Here is a 12,289-nt window from a genome sequence, read left to right as displayed (position 1 = left end):
CCCCCGGTACATAGCTGTATATTCTTCGTTGTGGGTTCTTCTAGTTGTGGTATGTGGGACGCTGCCTCAGCGTGGTCTGATGAGCAGTGCCATGTCCGCGGCCCAGGATTTGAACCAACGAAACACTGGGCCGCCTGCAGCGGAGCGCATGAACTTAACCACTCGGCCACGGGGCCAGCCCTGGAGGTGCCCTCTTCTGATTCTTGCACCTCTCCATTTTGCAGATCATCAAATGGGAGAGTTCAGAGCGTTGAAAGGAATTGCTCAAGGTGGGAGCTGATGGTGCAAAAAGGGAGCAATCCCTGTGCAACACCTTTCACATAGTACCTACTGTGTACCCGCCCCGGGTCCCACACGGAGGTACAGAGAGGTGGAGGAAACTGCACAGGTGTGAGTAATTATCACAACACTGAGTCACAGATACAAGGAGAGACGCATGTTCGGAGAACAGGATCCATTCAGACAAGGGGTTCTGGGGCACGGGATGGAGCTGCGGGTCAAGGAAGGCTTCACGGAGGAAGTGGCAGTTTCAAGGATGAACAGGGCTCTGCCGAGTGGAGGAAGCATGGGGCACAAGGGTAAAGTGGAGGAGGTGCCACGGAGGGGTGGGGAAAGCATCAGGCCACGGAAAAGAACGTGTGCAAAGTACAAAGGCTTGAAACATCACGTGTGTGGAGCAATTACAAGTATTTCAGTACTGCTGCTTGAAGGGCAAGTGGAGAGGAGGGACATGAGGCTGGAGAATCAGGCAACTGGATCTTAGGGGGCGTGGGGCACTCTGTGAATGTCTGGGACTTGGGGAGCCACTGAAGGCCAGCATCTGATGGGAGGAAGATCTCCTTGGCTTCAGGGTGGACAGTTGATGGGCAGGGGCTGTCTAGAGAAAGGGGATCCTCCAGAAAGCCGTTGCATTAATCCTGGCCATAGATGGGGAGCTCCGAACCTGGGTGACAGTAGGGAGACAGAAGGTGGCCGAGTCAAGAGATGTTGAAGACATGGAACAGAACAATTTTCCATCCCACATCCTGAAAGACAAGGAGCTTGTGATTTACGCCTGGCACTCATCTAAAAGAGGTGGAACTGATAAAAGTGGAGATGTCCTCCCCCTGTGGTGACTGTTGGTCAGTAACGGGGGTGGCAAGAAGAGAGGCTCATGGGAAAGCAAGGAGGAATGTGTTAAGATATAAAACGACAGCTTCTAGATGACTAAAGGGGAAAAAATCAGGATAAGGCAGCCAAGGGGGGCTGTTGGGCTTCAGCACTCGGAGATCTTGGAGAGGAGAGACCCCTGAGTTTTTCCCTGTTCATCTGGAGAGGACAAGTTCCCACAGAGCCCTCCTCTACTGGGCAAAGAGTCGCCCCGGAGTGCCCCTTGTGGCCACATCCTAGTACTGCAGGTTGGAGCTTGAATGAGGGGAGCCAGGACTGAGGATGTCCCAGTCACCATTTGTCACCCCACAATTAGCCTAATGCCAGAGGTCTGAGATGAAGGAGGTGAGGGGGTTTTGGTAATGAGAATGTGCCTCATCCAAGCTGCATGGATCCATGCCCCTGCACTGGAGTCGCAGAATGGGGAGCGGCTGCAAGAAAGGTCCCCTGGGAGGCTGGAGATTCTGACTCAAGGGGACAATGAGTAACCACCGAGAAGAGGAGTGGGGTGGAGTTAGTGTCAGGGTCCCTCTGCAGCCTGAAAGTCACTTGAGAAACAATTGTTGAGCACCTACTAGAGGCAAGATAGGAGATCAGGGACCATGAAGATGTCCGCATGCGTGGGCACACACACCCCAGTAAGACAAATCATAGTGTAGTGGTGGCCTTGGCTGTACATAGAAAGAGGCATCCTAGAGAAGGGGAGGTCTGAGCAGAGAGATGACAGGTTGAGCACTCCTAGCAGAGGGAGTGGCATGATGGAGAAAGAGAATGAGTTGGAGGACAAGTGCAGCGTGCCCAGGTATAATGTGCCTAGGGGATAGAGGGGGTGTGGCAAGTGGGGAGAGGGATGAGAGTATGGTGGGAAATGAGGCTGGAATGACAGATGAGGCCACGACACAGAGGAGAGACTCAGAATGCTGCATAACCTCCCTGAGCCCCATGGTCTTCGTTACTGCAAATGGGACCTGGAATCCAGGAATGAGAGGTATGCAGAGCTGGGTTCTCCAGGAGCAAAAGGGCAAGGGAAGCCCTAAATTTGTCTCTTAAAGACCCATCCTTCCTCCTGTTTTTAAATGTTTTATTTTGAAGTATCACATACATACAGAAAAGCTCACAAGTGGTAAGCATACCACTCGACGACATTCCCAAAATGAGCAACCCCGTGTAACTAGCATCTGGCGAAGAATCAGAACATCACCCCGCCCCTAGAAGTCCCCCTTTCAGTCACTAAAAGGTAACCGCTATCCTAACTTCTAACACGAAAGATTAATTTTGCTTGCTTTTCAATTTTATGTAAATGGAATCACATAGTATGTATTCTTTGACTGGTTTCTTTCCCTCAACATTGTATTTACGAGACTTGTCCATGATTTTTCCTGCAATAATTCATTCATTCTCATTGCTATGTGGTATTCCATTATGTGAGTATACTACAATTTATTTATTCATTCTGCTGCTGCTGGGCTTTTGGGTCATTTCCAGTTTGGGGCTATTAAGAATAGTGCTGCTATGGACACTTAGATACAGATCTTTTGGTAAATATAGACATAAATTTCTGTTGGGCACATACTTAGGAAAGGAATTGAATATATGCATATATTCAGCTTTAGATGATACTGTCAAGCTATTTTCCAGAGTGGCTGTGCCATTTTATACTTCCACCAGGAATGTATGCGAGTTCTAGCTGTTGCACGTCATTGTCAACATTTCATATTGCTTATCTCTTTCATTTTAGCCATTCTGGTGGGATGTAGTGTCTTTTCTCTCCTTTTCATGGTAAAATAGACTTTTAAAACATATAATATGGTGACCTATAGAAAAATGGTAGTTTTGTTGTAATGTCCTTAATAGGCAAGATTAAAAGTTGGCTTCCAAATTAATTTTGAAATCTCATACATCTCTGAAATCTTAAATCTTGTTTATACATTTGTAAGCATTTTTCCATGCAAGGGGGCTTATATTTTTAAACCTTTCCTGTCACCCTCTTCCAGTACCTTTTGCTTTATAACAAACCAAAACTTTATGACTTAAAACAGCAGAGTCATTTGGGGGCAGCCCCGTGGCATAGTCTTTAAGTTCGACACGGTCTGCTTTGGTGGCCCAAGTTCACAGGTTCAGATCCAAGGCGCAGACCTACACCACTCGTCAGCCATGTGACCCACATACAAAATAAAGGAAGATTGGCACAGATGTTGGCTCAGGGAAAATCTTCCTCAGCAAAGAAAAAAAAAAAAAGCAGTCATTTTCTTATATTTCATAGATTCCTCTAAATCAGGAATTTGGACAGGGCTCAGCTGGGCAATTCTTCTGCTCCTCGTGGTAACAAGTGAGGTTGATCAGTAGTCTGATTCACATGTCTGGTGCCTTGAGGGAAATGGCTAGAATGGGGATTCAGCTGGGATTATCAACAGGAATGCCTACTTGTGGCTTCTCCAGCATGATAGTCTCAGAGAGTCAGATTGGCTTCTCTCAGAGCAGGTATCCCAACATAACCGAGTGGAAACTGCTTCTGACTGAGCCTCAGAAGTCACCCAGTATAACTTCTACCACATTCTACGGTTAAAAGCAGGTCATAAGGGGGCTGGCCCCGTGGCCGAGTGGCTAAGTTCGCGTGCTCCGCTGCAGGCGGCCCAGTGTTTCGTTGGTTCGAATCCTGGGCGCGGACATGGCACTGCTCATCAAACCACGCTGAGGCAGCGTCCCACATGCCACAACTAGAAGGACCCACAACGAAGAATATGCAACTATGTACTGGGGGGCTTTGGGGAGAAAAAGGAAAAATAAAAAAATCTAAAAAAAAAAAAAAAAAAAGCAGGTCATAAGGCCAGCCCACCTTTAAAGGGAGAGGACCTAGACTCGAAGGCTTGATAGGGAAACGGCAAGATCACATTGTGAAAGAGCATGGGGTGGCAGCATTATCATGGCCCTCTTTGGAAAAGAAAATTCCCCACCCCCCACCCCCATCCTAACAAAGTAAACATGGCTAGGATGTATCTGAGGAGCCCTGAAGTAATTGTGGTGGCCACCCGTCTCTTTCACACTTTCTCTCTCCTTATCTTCCCGGCTTAGGGTCTTCCCTCTTTTCACTTTACTTTCTTATTCCCTTTTCTTCCTCCTCCCTTTCAGTTAACTAAATTCACCAGGACTCCCACTGGGCTTTTCTTCCTCCCCATCTCTCCCCACATATCTTCAAGCTCTCTGTCCTCTGGGCGACAGATTACTGGGACATCCAGAATCATGGCATGTCAGGCCCAAAGGTTCTTGACTAATCCCAGATGCACTTTACATATGAGGAAGTTGAGGTCTATAGAAGAGAGGGATTTTCCCAAGGTCCTACTTCAAGTAAATAGTAGAGTTCTGGCTAGCAGAGCACAGAATGTAGTCTACAGTGAGTCTCAAAGAATGCCATCACTGACCTTCCATTTCTGACTTCCTGGCACTAAAGCCACTTGCTTGTCTTTCATGTTCATTGCCTCAACATTGCAATGTCCTTTTGGCCTCTCGGTCAAGGAGTGAAACCAATGCTGGCAGGCTTCTGTGCCCAGAGAGGCCTGGCCCAGCCCTGGCCTGGGTCCCGGGCTTAGAGATGGATGAGGGGACTTGTGGCTGGAGCAGGTTGGGATCAGTGCAACCAGCCCCCCTCCAACCATCTTACTGCACCCCAGACATAAGTAGCTCCTTTTTGGTCCTGAAGTCGAAGATGTCTCTGAACTCTAACGCCAAATAGCAGCCTACAGGCCAGTTTTGAAATTTTCTGGGCATCTGGGATGGTGAATTAGGCTAATGGTGATGGAAGTTAGGCTGAGGATGAATCTGAGATGACAAAGGGCAAAAAGATACAACTCTATGGGCAGGCCCAAGAGACAAGGACTTTGTTATGTTAAAGTCTGTTTCCTCTGATAACAACTCCAAACAGGAGGAGGCCAGGGCCCAGAGTGCGGATCCCAGGCTGGGCCGTCAGACATCCCACAGCATCAGGGGCTGGATCTTGAGGGAAGACCAAGGGCTGGAGGAAACGCAGGCACCTGGCACGTGGCTCTGGGCTCTGAATAGTTAATGATGTGCAGAACAGCCCGCTAAGAAGCCTCTCAGAACTTTTTGTGGTCCACCAGCTCAGTGCTTTGAGCCACAAGATAGCAGCTCTGCAAATCGGTGATAAGCTGAGAGTGTGACATGGGATTGCTGTCAGGGAAGTCACCTTGAGCCAAGAGTGAGAGACCCCAAGGCCGTCTGTGTGCCCGGGGCAGGGGGAGAAATGGCATCTGTGGAGGACTGAAATAATTGTTTTAATTGGTATAGCTTGTAGCCTCCTTTAGCGGAACAGCCATGTCTTATTGTTTCTGGGTCCCCAGGTGCAGCGCAGAGCTTGGCACATACTACGGGCTCCATAAATGCTTGTTATAAAGACCTGCAGTCGTCCACCTATCATTCCCCGCATCCAGGCACACTCCATCCTTCCCGACGTCCCCTGCTCCCCTCCTTCCAGCAGCCTCCGCCAGCTCTAACGGAGGGGAGGCCCAGGACATGGAGAGACACCACTAATGATTTTTAGTCCCTCCTTGCCCACAGATGCCAGACTAACAGACCCTCCCCAAGGGCCCCCTATTGGGTGTGATAGAAACAAGTCATGAAGGCTCCTATGCCTTTCTTCTTGCTGGAGCCCCTCCCTCCAGCCCATGTGTTTCTTCCTGCCAAACAAATAAGGGAGCAATTTCTTTTCCTTTGTACGCCCCTCCTGGGGAGAAAAAAAGGGAAACATTATCAGCCAACAGTGTCATTTCCCAGACTGTGGTTGGCCAGTGCCCACGTCTGGCCCTCGTCCACACAGCCTGCCCCTGTGGCTGCATCAACTCAAACTCTAAGAGCAGCTGCCACACTGAGCACAGAGCCAACAAACTGGGAGCCCACGCTGTGTTTCTCTCCAAGTTCTCCAGTCTTGCCGTTGCACTGTATTTGGGGCTGCCACATGCAATCATGGTAGTATCAATTCAGTACTTCCTCTCTGGCAGCCTCTGTTCTAACAACTCTGTAGGGGTTATTGTGTTTAGTTCTATCTCCACAACTCTAGGAAGTAGGCATTATTATTCCCATTTTACAGATGAAGAAACTGAGGCACAGACGACTTCAAATAACTTACCCAAGGCCCCCAGTGATGGAGCCAGGATTAAAACCCAAGGATTCTGACGCTGAAGCCGACATTCCTGACCGTGGGCTGACTCCACAGAGAGCATGGCCTTAGAAGTTATCTGACCCTCCACTGTGGCCAGTAGCCAGCCTATAGCCAGCAGTCAATAAACTGTGGCTTAGAATGCTGGGCACCGTCTCTCCCCTGGCTATGGGGACCACTCCATTTCCTTCTACTCCTCTGCCATAGGCAGCGCCTTTCACTCAGGCTCAGGAGAGCCTGGCCATTGGAGGAAGGAGCTGCATGCGTGGGTGGAGTGGCCTGTTCCTTCTTCTCAGAAAAACAACCCAAAGCCCCATCCCACTTTAAAATCTACCTGCACTTTCAGGCTGTGACACCTCAGATAGTCCCTGGACACACCCAAGAGATGACTTTCTAGGCCCCAGCAAGAAACCCCAGCCTAACACCTGGCAAGAGAGGAAAGGAGTGGCCCCCGGGAACCCACCTGGCGACACACTCTCTAACTTTGGTCACTAGCTCCCTAGATAACACGTGCCCACTCTCCATTCTAACCGGCCGTTCAGTGCTTGCCCACCAACTCGCCTGTACTTCCTGCCCACCCTTGCTCCTTCTTACCTCTCCCCTCTGTCCTTTCCCTACCCCAGGGCTGCCCTCTCCATGGGCTGTCTCAGTCTTCAGGGAAACTCTCTGTCCTCCCTCCTTCCACCCCTGCTCCCAGCTTCGCTCCTTTCTGACCTTTATTCAGATCTGAGGATCCCTCCTCATCCAGCTCCTGTGCCACTGAACCCAACCCCCCACACCCACCACATGACTCAAATCCCCTCTCATAGGTGCCAACACATCGAGGGTGAAGCTTCAGGCTCCAGAAAACAGGACTCCCGATAGAGTTCTCATTGAGCCCAGGGTGGGGATCTGCCAGCCAAGCAGATGATGGGACCTCTTGCTCACAAGTCAGGGCTGCCTCTCTCCAAGGCTGAGACTGCCTTCCTCAGCCATCTCCCAGGGACACAAAAGCTGGAGCCCATTTGCATTAAGTCCCTGGGTTGCTTTGACTCAGAGTCCAGGATTTGGTGGCATGCTAATTTATGCAAACTGAATGCTAATGAATATAGAAAACTATGTGACCCTGGATTTACTGGAAATCAGAGGCTGCCCTGATGGGAATACTTAGGGAATCTTTGGAATCTACTTCCCAAGAGAAATTTAAAAATAGAGTGGCCTCCAGTTGGGGTTGGGGAGGGACGTGACTGGAAACCATTCAGAGGAAGGAGCATAGTCTAAGTTCCATGTTGCTTCTAAGTGAGCCAGCAGAAGTCAGAGAAGAGAAAGCATCTGGCCGCCAAGCCTTCTCCCTTTCTCGTCTCTTGGCTCCGAGCTCTGGTACAGCTCCATGCCCTGCCAAAACCACCTACAGTGGAAGCACTGGAGGGCAGAGCACCCGGGGTCTTACTCCATCTTTAGAAACAAGGGCATTTTATCTATAACCCACTTCCCATGACTACACTCTGCTGTTCTCCTCCTCCATTGCACCTTGTACGTTGACCCTCTTGTCCCTCATTGAGTATGTCTGGTCAAGAGGGTAAGACTGCTCAAGAATGTTCTGGAACCTAGCCAGGAGGCTAGGTGGTGTGGGTGTTCCTCTAAAGAAGGCCTCCAAGGATAGCTCTGGGGTGGGTCAACTCAGGCACAAAGCCTTAGACACCTTGTTTCCAGGAGGAAGGAGAAAAGGACCACTCTGAGGGAGGACAGGAGAGAGGAAGGCGGCCCCAGAAGCAAGAGCCTATTCTTCTGACCCTAAACTGAGATATGCTGAGTAACTGCAAAAGGTAAAAACTGACCTTTCCTTAAAGATTTCAAGAGAAGAAAAGATTTTTCCAAAATCTTTTCAACAGTCTACTCTTTGATCAGAACACTTTTACCTATATCATCACAAATACTTGGAGCTCCTATGGAAGCCATGTTCTTGTGGTTCTTTCCTCCAGGTAACTTGAGAACAGCTGCTCCTGGCTATTAAGGTCATAGTCCAGCAAACCCTTAACACGTGCCCCAGAAAAGACCTTAAGACCAACTTCCCGGGGATTCCGGGACCACCTCACCACTTCCCCAAGAGGAGAACACCCAAACTGAACCCTCCATCTCCAGGTGACAAGGAGCAATATATATTAATCCATGTTCCCCTAACTAGACAGAAAGTTTGTAGAGGGCCAACTTTCAGCTAGTCAGTATTTGGGGTTTCCCAGAGGAAGGAAAAAAGTGCTCATTTGTATATCTAAAAGGGAAGGACATACTGTGCATCAAGCATGTTATGTATATTGCATCCTTTCAGTCTTACAACAGCCCCACTACATGTGTGTCATTCCCATGGTGCGGATGAGGAGACTAAGGTTCAGAGAGTCTAAGTCATTTGCCCAAGGTGACACAGCTGATAAATGTTGTGACAGAGCCTTCTATTACTCATTAGTGTCCATTTTCTCATTTTCTTTCTAGGCACATGTTAAACTACATTTTCCAGCCCTCTTGCTTTTAGGCTGGCCATGTCACTGAGTTCTGGCAATGAAACGGGCACAGAAGTGATTTTTGTCACTTTCAGGCCTGATCCATAAAAACCTCGATCCGTCATCCCCTTTTCCATCATCCCTATCTGGATGACCCAGGGCACCACGAAGCCATGTGATGAAGATGGGGAGAGCTTGGTCCCTGAATGATTACATGGAGCAGAGCACCCTTCACCCTGCCCGCTGCCACCTACACTGAACTACGACTTGGATGAAATAAACCTTCCCTGTGTTAATCCGGTGAGAGTTTAGCTTATCCTGACTAACAGCACGATGAAGGTCTGAAGTCTGAAGGTCTGAAGCCAAGTCCATCAAACTCTAAAGACCATCCTCTCTCATGAAGCCATATTGCCACACAATATAGCAGAAATATAAAAGTCAAACTATAAAATATTATCTAATTCCGCAGCTCACCTCTTCCCTGCCATACCTCTTCCACGACCAAGAACTAGATTCCTAAAGATTTTCGAGGAAATTGGGAAAACGAAAACACAAAATCAAGCAAGTAATCAACAAATACTTGTTGACTGCATACTGCCTGCTGAGCATAGACAAAACTACTTCTGTTGTTACCACACGTCTGGAGAAATCCTTTCAGTATTCATGCCAAGAAGTGCTCTTTCTACCGCCTTCACCCGAGCATCTCCTCCACCTGAGGCTTCATGACATGGGTGTGGGGTAAGGACTTTGGAGGATGCGGAGTACAGCTGTAGCCATTGAGAAAGCCTCCCAAAGCCAGTATCAATGATTTGCAGCTCACCACTGCATGCTATCCTCCCTGCCCCAAGCCAATGACAGTTGAGTCAATATCATATAAGGACCACATTATGATCACAGCAAAAAGAAACAGACCGAACCAATCAGCCTCTCCTCCACAGGCTGTCAGTCTACCACACGTAAACTATGATTAACCCATAGTTTTGGCACGACAGACTCAGTCCAATCTGAGTTTTAAAAGATGGGGGGGCAAAGGATTATTGCAAGGAGGGATAAGGGAGGAGTGAAGGGTTTTTAAATTTTCTATTGAGATAAGAAATTCTGCAAGCATAGTTTGTAGGGGCTGGAAGACCTCTCCTGTTCCCTCCAAACGTTTCCACTGATGGTCTATGCTAGAGAAGTATTCTTAGTCTTAACACTCTGTCTTTCCCCGTTAAAATGATGATCTCTTTGGAAAAGTAACCCACAACTGTCCTATTAGTCAATTCTACCTTATTGTAATGCAGGTCTTGTTGGGAACTGATAAAATTTATTGAGCTTTTGTCATGTGCCCATTACAGTTCTAGGATCTTAAAGATCTTTAGTGCCTGGTTCAATATAAGCATAGCCCTGTAGCAGTGAGCTGGGGTACAACAAGTGCCCACCCATGCCCAGTCATTCCTGGTACAGCAGCAGCTGGCCACCAACCCTCACTCAGACCCCTGGGACACCTCGTGTCCCTGAACCTATGGCCCACTGACAGACCTCAGGATCTTCTGCCTGCCAGTCAGGGCTTCATCCACCCTGAATTCCCTCAACTCATACGGGGCCCCAGTATCAGGCCTCAGCTAGCTGCTGGAGAGCCTTGAGGTCATGACCTCTGCCCTTTGCTCTCCCAGATGTGATGGGGGTGGAGCAAGTAGAGTGGAGGATAGGATAGGGTGGAGGCTTGTATGGGCTTGTTCTTTTTAGCAACGTGGTTCTTATCCTTGATTCTCCCCCTGGGTTAATGAACTGCCTGGAGACTGTCTGATTTTAGATTTGAGAAGAAGAATAAAGAATTTTGATCTGAGAAAAAATTTTAATTTAAAATACATTATTTTATTTGTTTCACATCGTACAGATGGGCAAATTGAGACTCAGAGAAGCTTAGTAACGGCCCCTGGCCACAGTGGCAGAAGTTAAATTTGATCTCAGCTTTGTCTGCTTCCAAAGTCTTTGCTCATGGCGCTATGCTAGTGTTTGTTAAACTGGGCTGCTCTTCAGAATCGCCAAGGGAAGAGTTAAAAATACAGATTCCTGGGCCTGAACCCAGACTCCTAATCATCATCCCAGGGCGGGACTCAGCAATCTGTGTTTTCACACACACTCCAGATTCGAGTGAAGATGAGCCAGGTTTGGGATGCACTAAGGCTGTGCCTCGCAACGGGAAAGCCGAGAGGGTAAGTGGAGCAGGGATGCTGAGGGAACGAAGCAGGAAGAGGACAACAGTATTGCCCAGGGCTGGCCCTGCTCAGACAAACTCCGGCACCTGTCACGTAGGAGTTGAGATCTTGGAAGATAATTAATAAAATCAAGAAAAGGCCTCTGCAGTCAGCTGTTTTCCTTACATCTCTACTGTGGAAGGAGATATCATGCCTGTGGAATTCTGCTGCAAAGGGCCATCTCCAGACCTATTTTTAAATTCACCAGAAATGAAGAAAGAAAGGACTGTCAGGGTTCAGAATGTGCTAGTCATTTTTCTGACTCAGTAAAACAGCCTTGATTTAGTGCTCACTGAAAGGCAGCTGGTTGGGAACCCAGCTGCCACACTATCCTAGAACCCAATTCATGAAGAATGGAGCCAAATGGATAGGAGGGTACTGCTTGGCTATGAGGAACTTGAAAAAACATTTTAGCATATTTCTATTCATAAATAGGCACTGCGGGGGCTCTCCCTGCGAGCAGTAGGAACTGCCGCCATTTATTTAGAGGTTAGATTGTATAGGTTCACAATCTCTTATCCACAGGTTGATCACGTAATTTATCACCCAAACTGGGCAATTCTGAAAGTAAAAGGTGGGAGAGCTATTAATAATTTCACCAGGACCGCAAGTTTAAACCAGTGTTCCAAGCAAACTGGGATGGATGTAAGATCACTCTATTTACCCAAAATCCCGAGGCCAAAGGTGTTTCAAATTCAAACTTTTTTAGATTTTATAGGTAATACTGTACGGTGTGTGTGTATGTGTGTGTGTCACACACACGTAAATATCCTAGAGGGATCAGCAAATGTATGAATATTCCTAATAGGTGGGATAAATAGACACTTCAGGTCAAATTTTGCCAACTAACGATTTATGAAAAAGACTTGTTTTTAGAAAAAATTTGGAAGATTCTTTTTCAAATTGTGGAAAGGGCTTGTGGACCTGTACCAAGAGCTCTGCTAAGTGCTTTCCACAGAGTGGCAGAGATGTTAGCTGTCCCACTGTCCATGTCCTCTCTTCAGTGGGCAGTGGAGTCTCTAATTTGTATTTGGGCCCAGAGCTGTTTGGAATAAAGACTCTATTTCCCAGCCTTCCTTGCAGCTAGTTGGGGTCATGCGACTAAGATCTGGCCAATGAGATTTGTAAGTAAAAAGGTATGATCAGGGTTGATATTTAACCCATATGCACAGGCACAAATGTACCTGTTGTTTACATCTGGCATCCATTCTGATTAACTGAAATCCATGCTGTTAAATATTTTGCAAATTACTTCT

The sequence above is a fragment of the Equus quagga genome, chromosome 13 (genome assembly GCF_021613505.1).
Source record: "Equus quagga isolate Etosha38 chromosome 13, UCLA_HA_Equagga_1.0, whole genome shotgun sequence".
Lineage (NCBI taxonomy): Eukaryota > Metazoa > Chordata > Mammalia > Perissodactyla > Equidae > Equus > Equus quagga.
This window is presented reverse-complemented; position numbering follows the sequence as displayed.